Source organism: Macaca thibetana, chromosome 11 (genome assembly GCF_024542745.1).
Source record: "Macaca thibetana thibetana isolate TM-01 chromosome 11, ASM2454274v1, whole genome shotgun sequence".
Lineage (NCBI taxonomy): Eukaryota > Metazoa > Chordata > Mammalia > Primates > Cercopithecidae > Macaca > Macaca thibetana.
Window position 1 is genome coordinate 7,507,592 of NC_065588.1, and position 17,346 is coordinate 7,524,937.

Genomic DNA, 17,346 nt, shown 5'->3' on the forward strand with positions numbered 1-17,346 from the left:
AACCAGTACCAGCCACTGCAGAAGCATATCAAATTGTAAAGACCAATGACACTATGAAGAAACTGCACCAACTAATGTGCAAAATAACCAGCTAGCATCATGATGACAGGATCAAATTCACACATAGCAATATTAATCTTAAGTATAAATGAGCTGAAAGCCCCAATTAAAAGACACAGATTGGCAAATTGGATAAAGAGTCAAGACTCATCAGTGTGCTGTACTCAGAAGACCCATTTCATGTACAAAGACACACATAGGCTCAAAATAAAGGGATGGAGGAATATTTACCAAGCAAATGGAAAGCAAAAAAAAAAAAAAGTAGGGGCTGCAATCCAAGTCCCTCATAAAACAGACTTTAAACCAACAAAGATCAAAAGAGACAAAGAAGGGCATTACATAATGGTAAATGGATCAATGCAGCAAGAAGAGCTAACTATCCTAAATATATATGCACCCAATATAAGGGCACCTGTATACATAAAGCAAGTTTTAGAGACCTACAAAGAGACTTAGACTCCCACACAATAATAGTGGGAGACTTTAACATCCCAACATCAATATTAAACAGATTAATGAGACAGAAAATTAACAAGGATATTCAGGACTTGAACTCAGCTCTGGACCACATGGACCTAATAGGCATCTACAGAACTCTCCACCCCAAATCAACAGAATATACACTCTTCTTAGCACCAAATAGCACTTATTCTAAAATTGACCATATAATTGGAAGTAAAACACTCCTCAGCAAATGTAAAGGAAGAGAAATCGTAACAAACAATTTCTCAGACCCCAGTGAAATCATTAGAACTCAAAATTAAGAAATGCACTCAAAATCACAAAACTACATGGAAGCTGAACAACCTGCTCCTGAATGACTATTGGGTAAATAACAAAATTAAGGCAGAAATAAATAAGTTCTTTGAAACCAATGAGAACAAAGAAACAACATACCAGAATCTCTGGGACATAGCTAAAGCAGCGTTTAGAGAAAAAAATTATAGCACTAAATGCCCACAGAAGAAAGCAGAAAAGATCTAAAATCGACATCCTAAGATCACAACTGAAATAACTAGAGAAGCAGGAGCAAACAAATTCAAAAGCTAGCAGAAGACAAAAAATAACTAAGATCAGAGCAGAACTGAAGGAGATAGAGACATGAAAGACTCTTCAAAGAAATCAATGAATCCAGAAGCTGATTTTTGAAAATATTAACAAAATAAATAGACTGCTAGCCAGACTAATAAAGAAGAAAAGAGAGAAGAATCAAATAGACACATTAAAAAATGACAATGAGGATATCACCACTGATCCCACAGAAATACAAACTACCATCAGATAATACTATAAACACCTCTATGCAAATAAACTAGAAAATCTAGAAAAAAATGGATAAATTCCTGGACACATATACCCTCCCAAGACTAAACTAGGAAGAAGTCGAATTCCTGAAGAGACCAATAACAAGATCTGAAATTAAGGCAGTAATTAATAGTCTACCAACCAAAAAAAGCCCAGGTTCATATGGATTCACAGCTGAATTCTACCAGAGGTACAAAGAGAAGCTGGTACCATTCCTTCTGAAACTATTCCAAACAACAGAAAAACAAGGAATCCTTCCTAACTCATTTTATGAGGCCAGAATCATTCTCCTACCAAAACCTGGCAGAGACACACAAAAAAGGAAAATTTCAGGCCAATATCTCTGAAGAACATCAACGTAAAAATCCTCAATAAAATATTGGCAAACGAGATCCTACAGCACATCAGAAAGCTTATCCACCACCATCAAGACAGTTTCATCCCTCGGATGCAAGGCTGGTTCAGCATATGCAAATCACTAAATGTCATCCATCACATAAACAGAACCAATGACAAAAACCACATGATTATTTCAATAAAGCAGTAAAGGCCTTTGATAAAATTCAACACCCCTTCTTGCTAAAAGCACTCAAACTTGGTAATGATGGAACATATCTCAAAATAATAAGAGCTATTTATGACAAACCTACAGCCAATATCATACTGAATGGGCAAAAGCTGGAAGAATTCCCTTTGAAAACTGGCACAGGACAAAGATACCCTCTCTCACCACTCCTATTCAACTTAGTATTGGAAGTTCTGGTGAGGGCAATCAGGCAAGACAAAGAAATAAAAGGTATTCAAGTAGGAAGAGAGGAAGTCAAACTGTCTCTGTTTGCAGATGACATGATTGTATATTTAGAAAACCCCATCATCTAAGCCCCAAAACTCCTTAAGCTGATAAGCAACTTCAGCAAAGTCTCAGGATACAAAATCAGTATGCCAAAATTTCAAGCATTTCTAAACACCAATAATAGACCAAAAGAGAGTCCAATCATGAGTGAACTCCCATTCAAATTGTGACAAGGGGAATAAAATACCTAGAAATAAAACTTACAAGGGATGCGAAGGACCTCTTTAAGGAGAAGGACCTCTTCAAGGAAACCACTGCTCAAGGAAAGAAGAGAGTACATAAACAAATGGAAAACCATTCCATGCTTTTGGATAGGAAGAATCAATATCGTGAAAAATGGCCATACTGCCTAAGGTAATTTATAGATCCGATGCCATTCCCATCAAGCTACTATTGACTTTCTTCACGGAATTAGAAAAAAACTACTTTAAAGTTCATATGGAAGCAAAAAAGGGCCCGTATAGCCAAGACAACCCTAAGCAAAAAGAACAAAGCTGGAGGCATCATGCTACCTAACTTCAAACTATACTGCAAGGCTACAGTAACCAAAATAGCATGGTACTGGTACCAAAACAGATATATAGACCAATGGAACAGAACAGAGGCCTCAGAAATAACATCACACATCTACAACCCTCTGATCTTCGACAAACCTGACAAAAACAAGTAATGGGGAAAGGATTCCCTATTTAACAAAGATGTTGGGAAAACTGGCTAGCCATATGCAGAAACAAAAACTGGACCCCTTCCTTACACCTTAAACAAAAATTATCTCAAGGTGGATTGGATTAAAGACTTAAATGTAAGACCTAAAACCATAAAAACCCTAGAAGGAAACCTAGGCAATACCATTCAGGACACAAGCACGGGCAAAGACTTCATGACTAAAACACCAAAAGCAGTGGCAACCAAAGCCAAAATTGCCAAATGGAATCTAATTAAACTAAAGAGCTTCTGCACAGCAAAAGAAACTATCATCAGAGTGAACAGACACCCTACAGAATGGGAGAAAATTTTTGCAATCTATCCATCAGACAAAGGGCCAATATCCAGAATCTACAAGGAACTTAAACAAGTTTATGAGAGAAACACAAACAATCCCATCAAAAAGTGGGCAAAGGATATTAGCAGACACTTCTCAAAACAAGACATTTGTGCAGCCAAACAAACATAACAAAAAAAGATCGTCACCGGTCATTAGAGAAAGGCAAATCAAAACCACAGTGAGATACCATCTAACTCCAGTTAGAATGTAAATCATTAAAAAGTCAAGAAACAACAGATGCTGGAGTGGATGTGGAGAAGTAGGAATGCTTTTACACTGTTGGTGGGAGTGTAAATTAGTTCAACCACTGTGGAAGACAGTGTGGTGATTCTTCAAGGATCTACAACCGGAAATACCATTTGACCCAGCAATCCCATTACTGGTTTTATATCCAAAGGATTATAAATCATTCTACTCCAAAGTCACATACACACCATACACACGTAGGTTTGTTACAGCACTATTTACAATAGCAAAGACTTGGGGCCAACTCAAATGTCCATCAATGATAGACCAGATAAAGAAAATGTGGCACATATATACCATGGAATACTATGCAGCCATAAAGAAGGATGTGTTCATGTACTTTGCAGGGACATGGATGAAGCTGGAAACCTTCATTCTCAGCAAACTAACACAGGAACAGAAAACTGAACACTGCATGTTCTCACTCATAAGTGGGAGTTGAACAGTGAGAACACATGGACACAGGGAGGGGAATGTCTCTCACTGGGGCTTGTCAGATGATGAAGGGCAAGGGGAGGAATAGCATTAGGAGAAATACTGAATGTAGATGATGGGATGATGGGTGCAGCAAACCACCATGGCACAGGTATACCTATGTAACAAACCTGCACGTTCTGCACATGTGTCCCAAAACTTAAAGTATAATTTTAAAAAATAAATAAATAAAAAGAAAAATAAACTGTTCCCTTCATGTTGACACATGTTCTGGGGAGACAGTTTTATGATACACATGAGATATTCCTGACATGAATAAGCATGTTAAGACAGGGAATGCCAGGAATTCTAGGGAAAAACTTGAAGTCTTTCTTTGGGAAAATATGCTTTCCTTGGTGCTTCAACTTAGATGACACGTTGCTGAGTAAGATTGGCTCTAGGGCTGAGAAGTCTAGGGAAACAGGCCCTTCCCTGTAATACACAGATGTCGTTCTTTTGCAGTGAGATGCTTACTCTGAATATCTGTGTAGTAACCTACCTTCCTCCTGGTCTACCCTGCTGATCTAGTGTTTTAGGCTCAATAGACCTCTGGTGGAAGGGAAACTGCCCGAGATTTATCATTCCTATATGGCACATATGGGATGAGGCTTAGCCAATTTCCACCCAGATATTCATCACTCCCATTGTGTCTGAAGTTATGACTTCATCACTTTGATCACCAAGGAGACGACAGAGCTCGGCAGAGAATTCCATGTCCTCTCTCACATCCCAATGGCGGTGGTTGAACCAGGAGCCAGTTTACTCCCAAATGGTGTTCCTTGGCTCTATGTTGTGTTTGCTATGCTTTTTGTATTTTTTCTTTTTGCCATGTTTTCTCCCTTTTTACTTGAGATAGACCAGCACATAAAGAAATGTAAGTGTCATGGTGGGCCTGAGGGCACAGGGAAACATAGTGAAATAATAAATGTATGAAGGGGGGCAAGATATTTATTATAATGTGAGAAACAAGAAAATAATGCTTGCTCTTCTCTGGTCTCCAAGGCTCCATGACCCAGGATTTAGAGTTCTTAGACATTATAATCTTATATATAATTAATATACTTGGAGGACACAGAACAAAACTAGACTAAGAAGTCCATTCCTGGTATCCTCATGGAGCATAAGACAGTATCTTGGGCCCTGACTGAGCCAATAGTAATACCCAGTATAAAAATATGGGACGTTGTTTGGAATCTGGGGATATTTGAGAGAGTTTTCAGATGATAGTCTCTGATGCAGTATGCTTTGTCTTAGTTTTGATCAGATGCAGGTATTCTCTGCATAACACTGTGCATAAGGACAAAAAAAACAGGGAGATAAAGATGGACCATCTAGAAAGGACAGGTAAGTATTCTTTGCCCTTCGCCTCTGGGTTCTTTTGGCCAAAACCTGGCAACTCCAGTCAGTTCCGTAGTCTATGTGCCAGATAGCTAACCCCATGCTCAATTCTGGTCTCAGTGAAACAGACTCTTCAAAGTGTGCACATGACCTCTCTTCCTCTAAGCTTAGCCTAAAACCACTGAGATTTCTCTCTAGAGAGAATATTTTTCAGGCAGAGGTTTGATTCTGAGCCCTGTTAACTCTTGTTGGTTGAAAAGTTTCTTTTGCAATCTATACTTGTGATATTTCTCTTCCTACTAGAGAGGTTCCCTCTTACGTGACTCAGTGACTTAGATATCATTTTTTTCATGCTAGACAATGAAAAGAAGGTGGCTGGTCTCCAGGAAGTGGTTGTAAATTTGCTTTTGTGATAGGATAAGGGCAAAGGGACTTTGTAGGTATGAGATCATCGTAGAAATGGCCTGAGGAGACTGAAAGTCCACTTTTTTGGGTGACATTATGACCATGTGTTAATCATAGTTCCTGCAGGTTGTGTATATTATGGAACTTGCCTCTCCAGTCAAGGTCAGCTCTAATTTGCTTTTTTGCTGTTTTTAGGCTCCCTCATCACATCACAGAGAGGGAACACACTAAATTCTAGGGTTCTTTGTGCCCACTGCTGCACAACCATTTTATGAATATGTCCTATAGATACTCTGAACAGCTTTCCCTCATACAAAATTAAAATGCCTAGTCTGTAAAAGGTTCTTGTGTTGCTTTGAGATAAGTAAAACAGGGTGAAAATACATTTCTGTCTGAGTACATAATTGGATTTGGGAACATTTTTGCTTATTAACTCAAGGGAAGAATGGTACCACATTTTTGGGTTGTTGCATCCCCACCGTAATAAAAGTATATGATGATTTCAATTGTAGACCATCAGAATGTCTCTCCAAACACTGCAATTATATAAATTAGAATATGTAATTTATAGTGAGAATATATAACTTAACACTTATAGTTGGAAATGTGTATTACCACAAAGTTCACATGAAGTCACTGTAACTCCCAGTTGTTTGTACAAATGTCTTTGATTCCTCACTTCAATTCATGTACCACTTCCTCACCTGCTATTGTTCTTGAGACTGTTGTTTGCCCTTAGAACCCATAGGCAGAAGAGCAATACTCCAAGAGCTGCTTTCAAAGGGGTCAAATGGGTGCCTTTTTCTGAAGCTTTCCATTCCAGCAATGAGTGAGAGGAGTATCTCCCCCAGGAAGGGTAGAGATACCCAGGCTTATTATCCAGGGCTTCTTGTAAATGACCAAGAGCCTTTCAGAGAGTTCAAAATCTGAATGGGCTCCTATCTCTCTTACACATCAACTTCCACTTTTCTGCAAGTTGGTGTATGAGACAGAAGCCTACTCAGAATCTGAATATGCCTCCTGCAACCCCATTCCCATTCACTGATGCATACAAGTTATGCCATTATGACCACATTTTCCAAATTCAAATGTTAGTTCTTTGGACCATCAAATGATTTTTGTGCTAATTCTGTATATGTCCAAAGTGTGGGAAGTTGCTAAAATACGGACATATTTTTGACATTTTCCTACCTTATGGTGACCATTGCTCCTAATATAATAGATTAATTTTCTTTACTTAGTTTCTTGGGTTGGATGAGAAGAACATTATTCCAGATTTAAAAAATAAAGTCAGAGAACATTAGATCTAGAAGCAGTAGAGCTGATGTAGAAAATATCAATTTATTTTCTGTTTCTTATGTAAGATGAAAGTTGTGGGACATTTGGTGACTTTCAGAGTTTAGGTAACATTCATTTATGGACAATCTATACAGGTTGGGATTATCTGCATAGATGTGGGAATCAGGACATAGTTGCAAAGAAAGAGTTGACTTGTCATTGAGGAACAAATGTTCTGGAACTGTGGTTTCCTCTTTTCCATTTTTTTGTGTATTCAGATTGAGAAATAATCATCTCTTGTAACAAATATTTTCCAGACTATGGGTCAAGAGTTACATAGTCCTGCCCTAACATGATAGCTCCAAGCATTTTATGTACAGAAACTTTTATGATCTGTATCTCTTGCATTGTTTCTGCGTCTAAAATGTGTGTGGTGATTCTGCTATGTCACAGATATAACCAAGCAATTTTCTTGTTGTTTCAGGTTGTCCTCTGGAGTCCCCAAGGAGAGGAGTTCTGGGAGGGAAGAAAGATGGGGTAGGAAAAGACCCCTTACTACTTGTGAAAGTGACAAGAGAGCCCAGGGATTCTGAGGCTGAAATCTCTACCCCTGGGCCTTCAGTATGAGAGTCACTTAGCCTGTAAAGAATTACCTGTGACATTATATTCTAGAGAGACGAGAATTTTTGAGACCCTTATTATCAATGTTTATATTGAAAAAATGGTAATAAATATTTTGAGACTCTCAGAAAAGTTCTGTGTTACCAAGAAATTTGTTGAACTTCTAACTTCTTCCACACAATTGATTTTAGTCAATTCAAATCTCACACAGATTTCCCACTTTCAGGTGAAATCCTAGGTAAATGACTCATGCTGTCTTCTGCTCCTAAAGCCACGTGTGGAGCTTTAGGGAAGAGAAGCTCATGGTTACTATATGACTCAGCAAACTCTGAATCCCAGGCCACAGCTGAGTCCTTCCTCTCTCCCCTCTCAAGATGGTCCACAGAAGTATCACCCGGACATTCTAAAATGTGTTGGGAACAGGCTCCCCAAAATCTGGCCATAAACTGGCCCCAAAACTGGCCATAAACAAAATCTCTGCAGCACTGTGACATGTTCATGATGGTGATGACGCACACTCTGGAAGGTTGTGGGTTTACCGGAATGAGGGCAAGGAACACCTGGCCCACCCAGGGTGGAAAACTGCTTAAAGGCATTCTTAAACCACAAACAATAGCGTGAGCGATCTGTGCCTTAAGGATGTGCGCTCCTGCTGCAGATAACTAGCCAGACTCATCCCTTTATTTTGGCCCATCCCTTCATTTCCCATAAAGCATACTTTTAGTTAATCTAATATCTACAGAAACAATGCTTATCACTGGCTTGCTGTTAATAAATATGTGGGTAAATCTCTGTTCGAGGCTCTCAGCTCTGAAGGCTGTGAGATCCCTGATTTCCCACTCCACACCTCTATATTTCTGTGTGTGTGTCTTTAATTCCTCTAGTGCCGCTGGTTTAAGGTCTCTCTGACTGAGCTGGTCTCGGCAAAAATGTTCTGTCCAGGTTGCATTTTCCTCCAACCTTGGAGAGGAGCACAACACTTACCCAAGGAAATGGTGGTGCAGTGGCATGATCATGGCTCTCTGCAGCCTGGACCTCCCCACCTCAAGAGATCCCCCTGCCTCTGCCTTTCAAGTAGCCAGGACTACAGGCAAGTGGAGAAAGATGCATAGGGAAGAAACTGCTACAGTTTTTATTTTCTACCCAAAGCTTCATGGACTCCAAAATATTATTTATTTAGTGTCAAATGAAAGTACTTTTTCTCTTTCCTCTCCCACATCAGATTTTCTTTTCACGTAAATCTCATCCCATAATCTCTGTTATCTTAACCAACTTATACCTGTTTACCTGCTCTTCCTCTTTGTTCACTCTCTCAACTACATGCAATATCTTTTGTCATGATGGGTCAATAAGACAGCAAAGTGGAAACCTCTAGTTAGATACATTAGAGGATATTAGGAATGGGGGAAGAGAGGGAGGGAGGAAGAGAGAGAGAGAGAAGGAGACAGAAGGAAAGAGGAGGGGAGAGAGATATGAACTGGAGACATGGAATAGGTTGTTTTGAGATGAAAGGAACTCTTGTCAGTAGAAATGTTAAAGTCTGGTGCTACCTGTCAGAACAGTTATGTGAGGAATTTCAGCATGGAATGGGAAGTTAAAATGGTTTGTGAAAGTCTCTTCACTGTCTCATAATTATAACAATTTGTGACAAAGAATGGTTGAAATCTCAATCTCAATGCCATTCTTACATTGCTACAAAGAAATATCTGAAGTTGGGTAATTTATAAAGAAAAGAGATTTAATTACCTCATGGTTCTGCAGGATGTACAGGAAGCATGGTGCCGGGCATCTTATTGGCTTCTGATGAGGCCTCAGGAAGCTTACAATCATGTTGGAAGGCAAAGGGAGAGCCAGCATATCACACAGAGAGAACAGAAGCAAAAGAGAGAGCAGGAAGGTGCCGCAAACTTTTACACAACCAGGTCTTGTGAGAATTCACTATCCTGAGGATAGCACCAAGCCATGAGGGATATACCCCCGTGACACAAACACCTCCCACCAGGCCCCACCTTCAATATTGGAGATTGTATTCCAACATGATACTTGGGTGGGGCAAATATCCAAACCATATCATTTCACCTCTTGCCCCCCAAATCTTATGTCCTCACATGGCCAAATTTGCTCATGCCCTCCCAATAGCCCTCTAGAGTCTTAACTCATTCCAGTATTACCTCAAAAGTCCCAAGTCCAAGTTCAAAGTCTCATCTGGAGATGAGTTACTTCTACCTATGAACCTATGAAATCAAACCCACTTTATTTACTTCCAAGATGCAATGGAGTACACACTGGGTAAACATTCCCATTCCAAACGGGAGAAATGGGCCAAAAGAAAGGAGCAACAGGCCCCTAGCAAGTCTGAAACCCCAGGAGGGCAATCATTAAAACTTTTTTAATTTTAATTTTAATTTTTTTTTTTTGAGACAGGGTCTTGTTCTGTCACTTAGGCTGTAGTGTAGTGGGTTATCATGGCTCACTGCAGACTTGACCTCCTGGAGTCAAGTGATCCTCTTACCTCAGCCTCCCTAGGAGCTGGGACAACAGACACGTGTCACCTCACCTGGTTAATTTTTGCATTTTTTTGTACAGATGGGGTTTCACTATGTTGCCCAGGCTGGTCTCTAACTCCTCCTCTTTGTTCACCTCTCTCAACTACATGCAATCTGCCTGCTTCGGCCTCCCAAAGTGCTGGAATTACAGCCATGAGCCACCATACCTAGCTCAGTCATTAAACCTTAAATGTCCAAAATAAACTGCTTTAACTTCAAGTACCACATCCTGGGCACACTGGTACAAGGGGTAGGCTTCCAAGGCCTTGGGCAGCTCTGCCCCTTTGGCTTTTTCAGGCTGATATTAAAAACTGCTGTTGGATCTACCATTCTTGGGTCTGGAAGGTGATAACCCCCTTCCCCCAGTTGCACTTGGCAGTGCCCCGATGGGGAGCCTGTGTGGGACCTCCAATCCCACATTTCCCTTTGGTATTGCCCTAGAGTTCTCTGTGAGGTTTCCACCCTTGCAGCAGGTTTCTGCCTGGGCACCCAGCCTTTCTCATAAATACTCTAAAACTAGGCTGAGATTGCCAATCCTTCTTCACTCTTGGATTCTGTGTACTCACATGCTTAAAACCACATGGAAGGCACGAAGACAAATGGCTTGTGCTCTCTGAAGCTGGTGCTACAACTGTACCTGGGTCCCTTTGAACTGAGGCTGCAGCTGGAGCACATGTGAGGAGCAGTGTCCCCAGGCTGCACAGGGCAGTAGGCCCTGGACCTGGCCCCTGAAACCATTCTTTCCTCTTAGGCTTCTGGGCTTGTGATGGGAGGGGCTGGTTCTTAGATCTCTGAAATGCCTTCAGGCCCTCTTTTTCATTGTCTTGGCTATTAGCACTTGACTCCCTTCTTGTTATGCAAGTATCTCTAGAAAGTGGTTGCTCCACAGCCCGTTTGAATTTCTCTACTGATAATGCTTCTTCTTTTTTTTTTTTTTTTTTTTCCTCTACCACATGGCTAGGCTACGAATTATCTGAACTTTTATGCTTTGCTTCTCTTTTAAATATAAATTACAACATTAAGTCATTTCTTTGCTTCTGTAGCTGAATATAGGCTAGTAGAAGCAGCCAGGCCACATCTCGAATGCTTCACTGCTTAGAAATTTCTTCCACTAGATGCCCCAAGTCGTCACTTAAGTTGAAACTTCCATAGATCCCTAGGGCATGAACAGAAAGCAGCCAAGCTCTTTGCTAAGGCATAATGTGAGTAACATTTAGTCCAGTTTCCATAAAGTTCCTCAATTTCATTTGAGACTTCCCCAGCCTGGACTTCTCTGTTCATATCATTATCAGCATTTTGGTCACAACCATTTAACCAGTCTTTAAGAAGTTGCAAACTTTCCCACATCTTCCTGTCTTCTTCTGAGTCCTCCAAACTCGTCCCATCTCTGCCTATTACCAAGTTCTAAAGTTGCTTCCATAATTTCAAGCACCTTTATAGCAACGCCCCACTCCACAGCACCAATTTTCTGCATTAGGCTGTCCTTGTGTTGCTACAACAAAATACGGAGTCTGGGTAATTTATAAAAAGAGGTTTAATTGACTCACAGTTCTGTAGACTGTACAGGCAGCATGGTGCTGGCATCTGTTTGGATGACTTCTGATGAGGCCTCAGGAAGCTTACAACCATGGTGGAAGGCAAAGGGGGTAGAGTGGCTTATCACATGGCAAGGGCAGGAGCAAAACTGAGAGCAGGGACATGCTACACTTTTAAAGAACCATATATTTGGGAGAACACATTCACTATTACAAGGACAGCACCAAGACATGAAGGATCTGTGCCCATGACCCAAATACCTCCCACTAGGCCCAATCTCCAACTTTGGGGCCTACATTTTAACATAAGATTTCGGTGGAACAAATATCCAAACCACATGACCAATTTACTCTGATGTTTGTAAAACTGTATGTATATTAAGATGTTCTATATAGCCATGGATGTTAGTCTCTTGTGTCTGCATGGGTTTCCTTGGTGTGTGTATTACTTTGTGTGATTGTAGATATCTTGTTTATGTAGATGCCCCCAAAATTCCTGGGGGCTACATTTATTCTTTTTTATTCCATTTTATTTTTTATTTCTCCCCTTTTCTATGTTTTCTATTAATTTGCATTGATTCTTTTTATTACTCTGATTCTCTAAAAAATTTTAAAATCCTTTTTCCTGCTTTCTTAATCTTTTAGCTTGTGTGTGTCTTTCCTATTACTGTTTGTTTCTTAAGTCTTGGATTACTTCTTACTGAGTATAATTTCTTTCACTCTTTTTTTCTCTGTCTGCCCAATACATTTCTTGCCAACGTTGTTTCATTCTTCATGTTTCACTATTTGGAATTAGAGAATGCAACTCTTAAGGCTCTATTGTTCCATTCCCCAAAATGTAATTCTTTCCAGGGTTAAACAAATTCAAGGAGACCAAGAGCTCTAAAATCAGACAACAAACAAAAAGTCACCTAGGTATTTTAAGCAGGAAGTGGTTTACTACAGGAAATAATTGTGCTTACAAAACCCTCATCAGGAAGTTTTAAAACACCCAGGAAACCACTGCTAAAGGTCACCGTGCTGTAATACCAAGGCTAGCAGTTTTCAGGACAAGTACAAAGACCCTTGGGAAACCATGTCTTCCATGAATAAGTCTCTCTGGTAGAAGTGGGCCCAGATTCTTCCTGCTAGGGATTGTGGGAAATAAAGTTCTTAGCCCTGCAAACCTAGTCATTCAGGGAGAACATAAAAGGAGGCAAGAATGATGAGGAATTAATAAGCAGTAATGCAGCTCAGTGGTCTACTCAGTGTAAAGGGATGCTCTTGGTTTACCTGCAGCAGAAAAACTGATCACACTGTAGGATTTCCCTAGTTCCTTTGACTGCTGCTCTTCATGGTGAGTTTTCAGTTTGCTGGGTTAGGAGAGCTTAACATTGGCCACATATCAAGATTCTATTTTTAAAGAAATTTTTTTAAAAATTTAAAAATTTAAAGAAATTTTTTCTCTCTGTGTCTTTCTAAAAGCACACAACAATTGCAATAGCTTTCAGTTCATTTCTCTAAAATTGTGTTTACCTAAGTTTACATATCTTTGTGTATGGGCACCAACATTTTAATTTCCTTACCAGGAAATCATTGCTCTTCAAAGATCCTCTTGGGCTAATGAATACCTGATGTATTTATTTAAAAATATTCTTTGTAACCCAATCTCTGGGATGTTGAAAGTTAGCCTAATAGTTTTCTTCATTGCAATGGGTGGTTACTTTCCTTATATCTGTATAACCAGTTTATCTTGGTCAATTTTGAAGGTAAAAAGGAATAGTCTCTTATGCTAAGGATGCCATGGGATAAAACAACCAGAAACTTCTCAATTGCCATTCTCTTGATAAAATAATAACAAATATAAAATTAAACACTGGTTGCATTGAACTATTATTGTGTTTCCACATAAGCTTCACATGTCATTCAAATGTCCACAAACCCACATTTTTCTTCTTTAATTATTTACTACTTTGCATCATTAAATTAACACATTTTCAAACATCATTGTTAAAGAAAAGGCAAATATTTGTAGTTTTTAAAGTATCCCCTTCAACTCATGACTATTAGAAATGTGTTTTTTCTTATATTTGTCTATAATACAAGGAGATGTAAATAGGCTATACTAAAATTAACAAAAATATTGAACAGAGTTCCACGTAAGGAGGCTCTGCCATTCATTAGGGAGCGTCAATCATCTGCCACCACTCTGTGCAAGGCGAAAGAGCATGGACTGTGCAGGGAAGTGGCCCACATCACAACTCTTCATTGGTGAGACCCAGTCACATGACCATAACGAGTTGTAATGAATGTTGAGAAACACAGCTAATGCACAGACCTAGCTGAAAATCTTATTGCTTGTAAGAAGAGAATGGCATATGGTTTACCACTTATGGCCCTATTAATAAGGAAGAAGAGAATGGGTGACAGTAGATTTCTTAGTCCACGCGTCTATTCCAGCCCATCCATTAATGGATAATCCTATGGTTAGAACATAGTATGCCATTTAGTATATTGCTATTGAGTCAAACTGCCTGGGTTTGAATCCAGGCTCTTCATTTATAAGCTTTGTTACCTTTAGCAAGTTACCTTTCTGAGCCTCAGTTTTTATTTTATTAACTGAAAAAAAAAAAGAGAATTTTAATAGTACTTACTTCACAGAGTTATTGGACTTTCATGTGAAGTAAAATACACTAAGCATTTAAAACAAGGCTTTACATATAGTACATAGTTAATACATATTCATTACTTAGGTTAGAGGAAAGCTGGAAGGCCCTCACAAAGCAATAATAAGTCCTTGTTACGTTTTTTTGTTTTCAAAATAAATGTTTTTTAAAAACTGAGTACTCTGGAATACTTTTAGATTTACAAAAGAGTTGAAAAATAGTATGGCCAGGTGCGATGGCTTACCCCTATAATCTCAACACTTTGGGAGGTCAGGGTCAAGGTTGTGAGCTCCCTCTTCTGAGACTTAAGGGGAAAAATTACAATGAGGTAGACGCTGAATCTGGATTTCTGTCCAAATCACACTGGTTAGCTAAACTGAGCTGGACTTGATCCTGAGTCGAGAAATTGTGGAGAATTCAAGTATGAATGTCTCCATGGAAGTATGTTTAGAGACTGATAAGCTTGTGGAAATCCAGAAATGATAGTTAGAGCACATGAGAAATTACTTTCTTATCTTTAATCAAATAACATTTACTAAACCCTTAATTATATATTGATTTTTAAATTATATCCTGGGTTCTGTGTTAAATATTGCAGAAGTAGTTCAGATGTGATTGACACTGACTATTTTGAAATTACTCATATTTCAAAGTCAAGTCTCAAATTGAGTTATACTTTCCTCAACTAGGAAGTATAAATAACTAATGGAAATCTTCTTGGATGCTTGCTGGGAGATTTGGATGACTTAATGCATAGTAATTAGTAATTTCTCAATACAAAGTAATTAGTAATTTCTCAATACAAAGATTGTTTTTGAAAGATGAAGTTAAATTATTCTAGTAAGGGTCTATGGTTAAGCAAAAAATTATTTCTTTCAGGAATTGCAAGTAATAAAAGTGACTGGAATAACAAACCACAGGGAAAGGTGGGAGAATGAAAAGATGTATAAGGGTCATACCCTACAGGTGTTGTGGCCACACCAAATGATCTGACTCACGTGGAGTGGGCAGATACGTTTATTTGTAAGTGTATCCTCAGCCACTTGTACTAAGCTTTGGGCATTTTGATTACTCTACAAATGTTGACTAAATTATTTTTCAGAAATGTTTTTCTGGAGTAATGGGAACAATACACTAAGCTGGGGGAAGACAGGATGTTTCCAAAGTAGTTAGGATGTCCTAGACTTTCTCATAGAAAGTATTTCATCGAGCTCATTGAGGAGTAATAGTATATTTATACTCTTCAAAATATCTTATTCATGAAACTGACATAGCTTGGGAACAATTGCCTCTCTTCCCTTTGTCTTTATTGCTAACATTCTCTCCTGATGTAAAAAATGCGGGACCTGGGAATAAACTAAATGTTTCCCTTCTCTTCTCTGAGCTCCCAGAAGCAGAGTTTATGCAGAAATATGAGGAGCTATGGAGAAAGTCACTAGAGAGGTGTGCAGACTCATTTCTTGAGCAAATAAATGTATAGTCCTAAATTTAGTTATCTTCATTTGCTAAAATATGCTCCTTTGTTGCAGAAGCAGTTCCAGAAGCTGGGTTGTAGTCAGAGAATATTAGCAGCTCCAGGTGCCAAGTTGGAGTCACAGAGAGTTCCTAGACCTAAGATGTGAATCTTAAATCACCCCTCATATCTAAAGCTACTTTTCATGAACTGGAGTTCTGTGAATCCCAGGAAACAATGTAACTTTAGAGAGCGTCTTTAGTGTGTGACTTTTCATTTCTAGTCCCAAATGCAATGTGCAAACAGCTAAGGAATTCTGGGTTGTCATTTCTTACAGTTATGTGGTTGGTTATTTCCTTTAATTTACTTGTGATATTTCATCCATCCATTTACCGCATCTTCGTGTCTCTGCTTTTCTGTTCCTGTCTCTTTCTGTCCTCTTTCCTCAACTTATAAATGTCAATTTAAATTTATATCATAGTACAGTTACTCTATTAGTAATACATACTTAGATGTGAAAACTGCTTCCTGGAAGATAACAATCAGATGTTGCGAAGTTACTATTATAAGCTTTTCAGCTGTTTTTATTTTAATCAACTCTAGATGTTTTGATAATTACACAAACAGATGTTAGAAATGATGTTTATTCATTTTAATTTTGATATAATTTTAAAGGTACCAAAAATTGCCAAAATATCAAAAGAACTACTCTTCTTTATCCATTTAGCATTTACTTCATTCCCTTTACCCCTTTCTCCTGAGCTGCAGATATCATACCCTTTACCTGAAATTCATCAATATGTATAAGAACAAAAAGATCATTTTATGTAACTGAGTACAATTATCAAACAAAAATATATTATTATATTATGCAAAGTTCATATTCGAATATTGCCAATTGTTTCAATAATATTATTTGTAATGACTTTTTCTTCTCATCCAGGATTCAGACAAGGATCATGAATTGAACTTAATTGTCATGTCTCTTTATAAAGTCTTCTTTGATCTAATGAATTCAGAATATTATAGATAAATGTATAGATATATGGATGGATAGATATACATCAATACATATAGATATATAGATAGATAATACATATAAATATGTATATGTATGTAATATGTGTGTGTGCATACATGTGTATGTATATCTATTTTTCCATCTTTCTGCTGAGACGAGTATGCCTTAGCTTGAGCATCCATAACAAAATACCACAGACTGGTAGCTTAAACCACAGGAATTTATTTCTCACAGTTCTAGAGGTTGGAAAGTCCAAGATCAACATGCCAGCTGATTTGGTTTCTGGTAAGGGCTTTCTTTCTGGCTTGCAGACAGCCATCTTCTCACTGTGGTCTCACATGGTGAAGACAGAGCACTCTGAAGTCTCTTCCTCTTCTTATTAGGCAGCAGCCCTGTCAGATGGGACTCACACCCTATGATCCCATTTAACCTGCATTACCTGCTTAAGGCCCTGTCTCCAAATATAGTCACAGCAGAGATTAGGGATTCAACATATGAATTTTGGAGGGACCAACTAAATA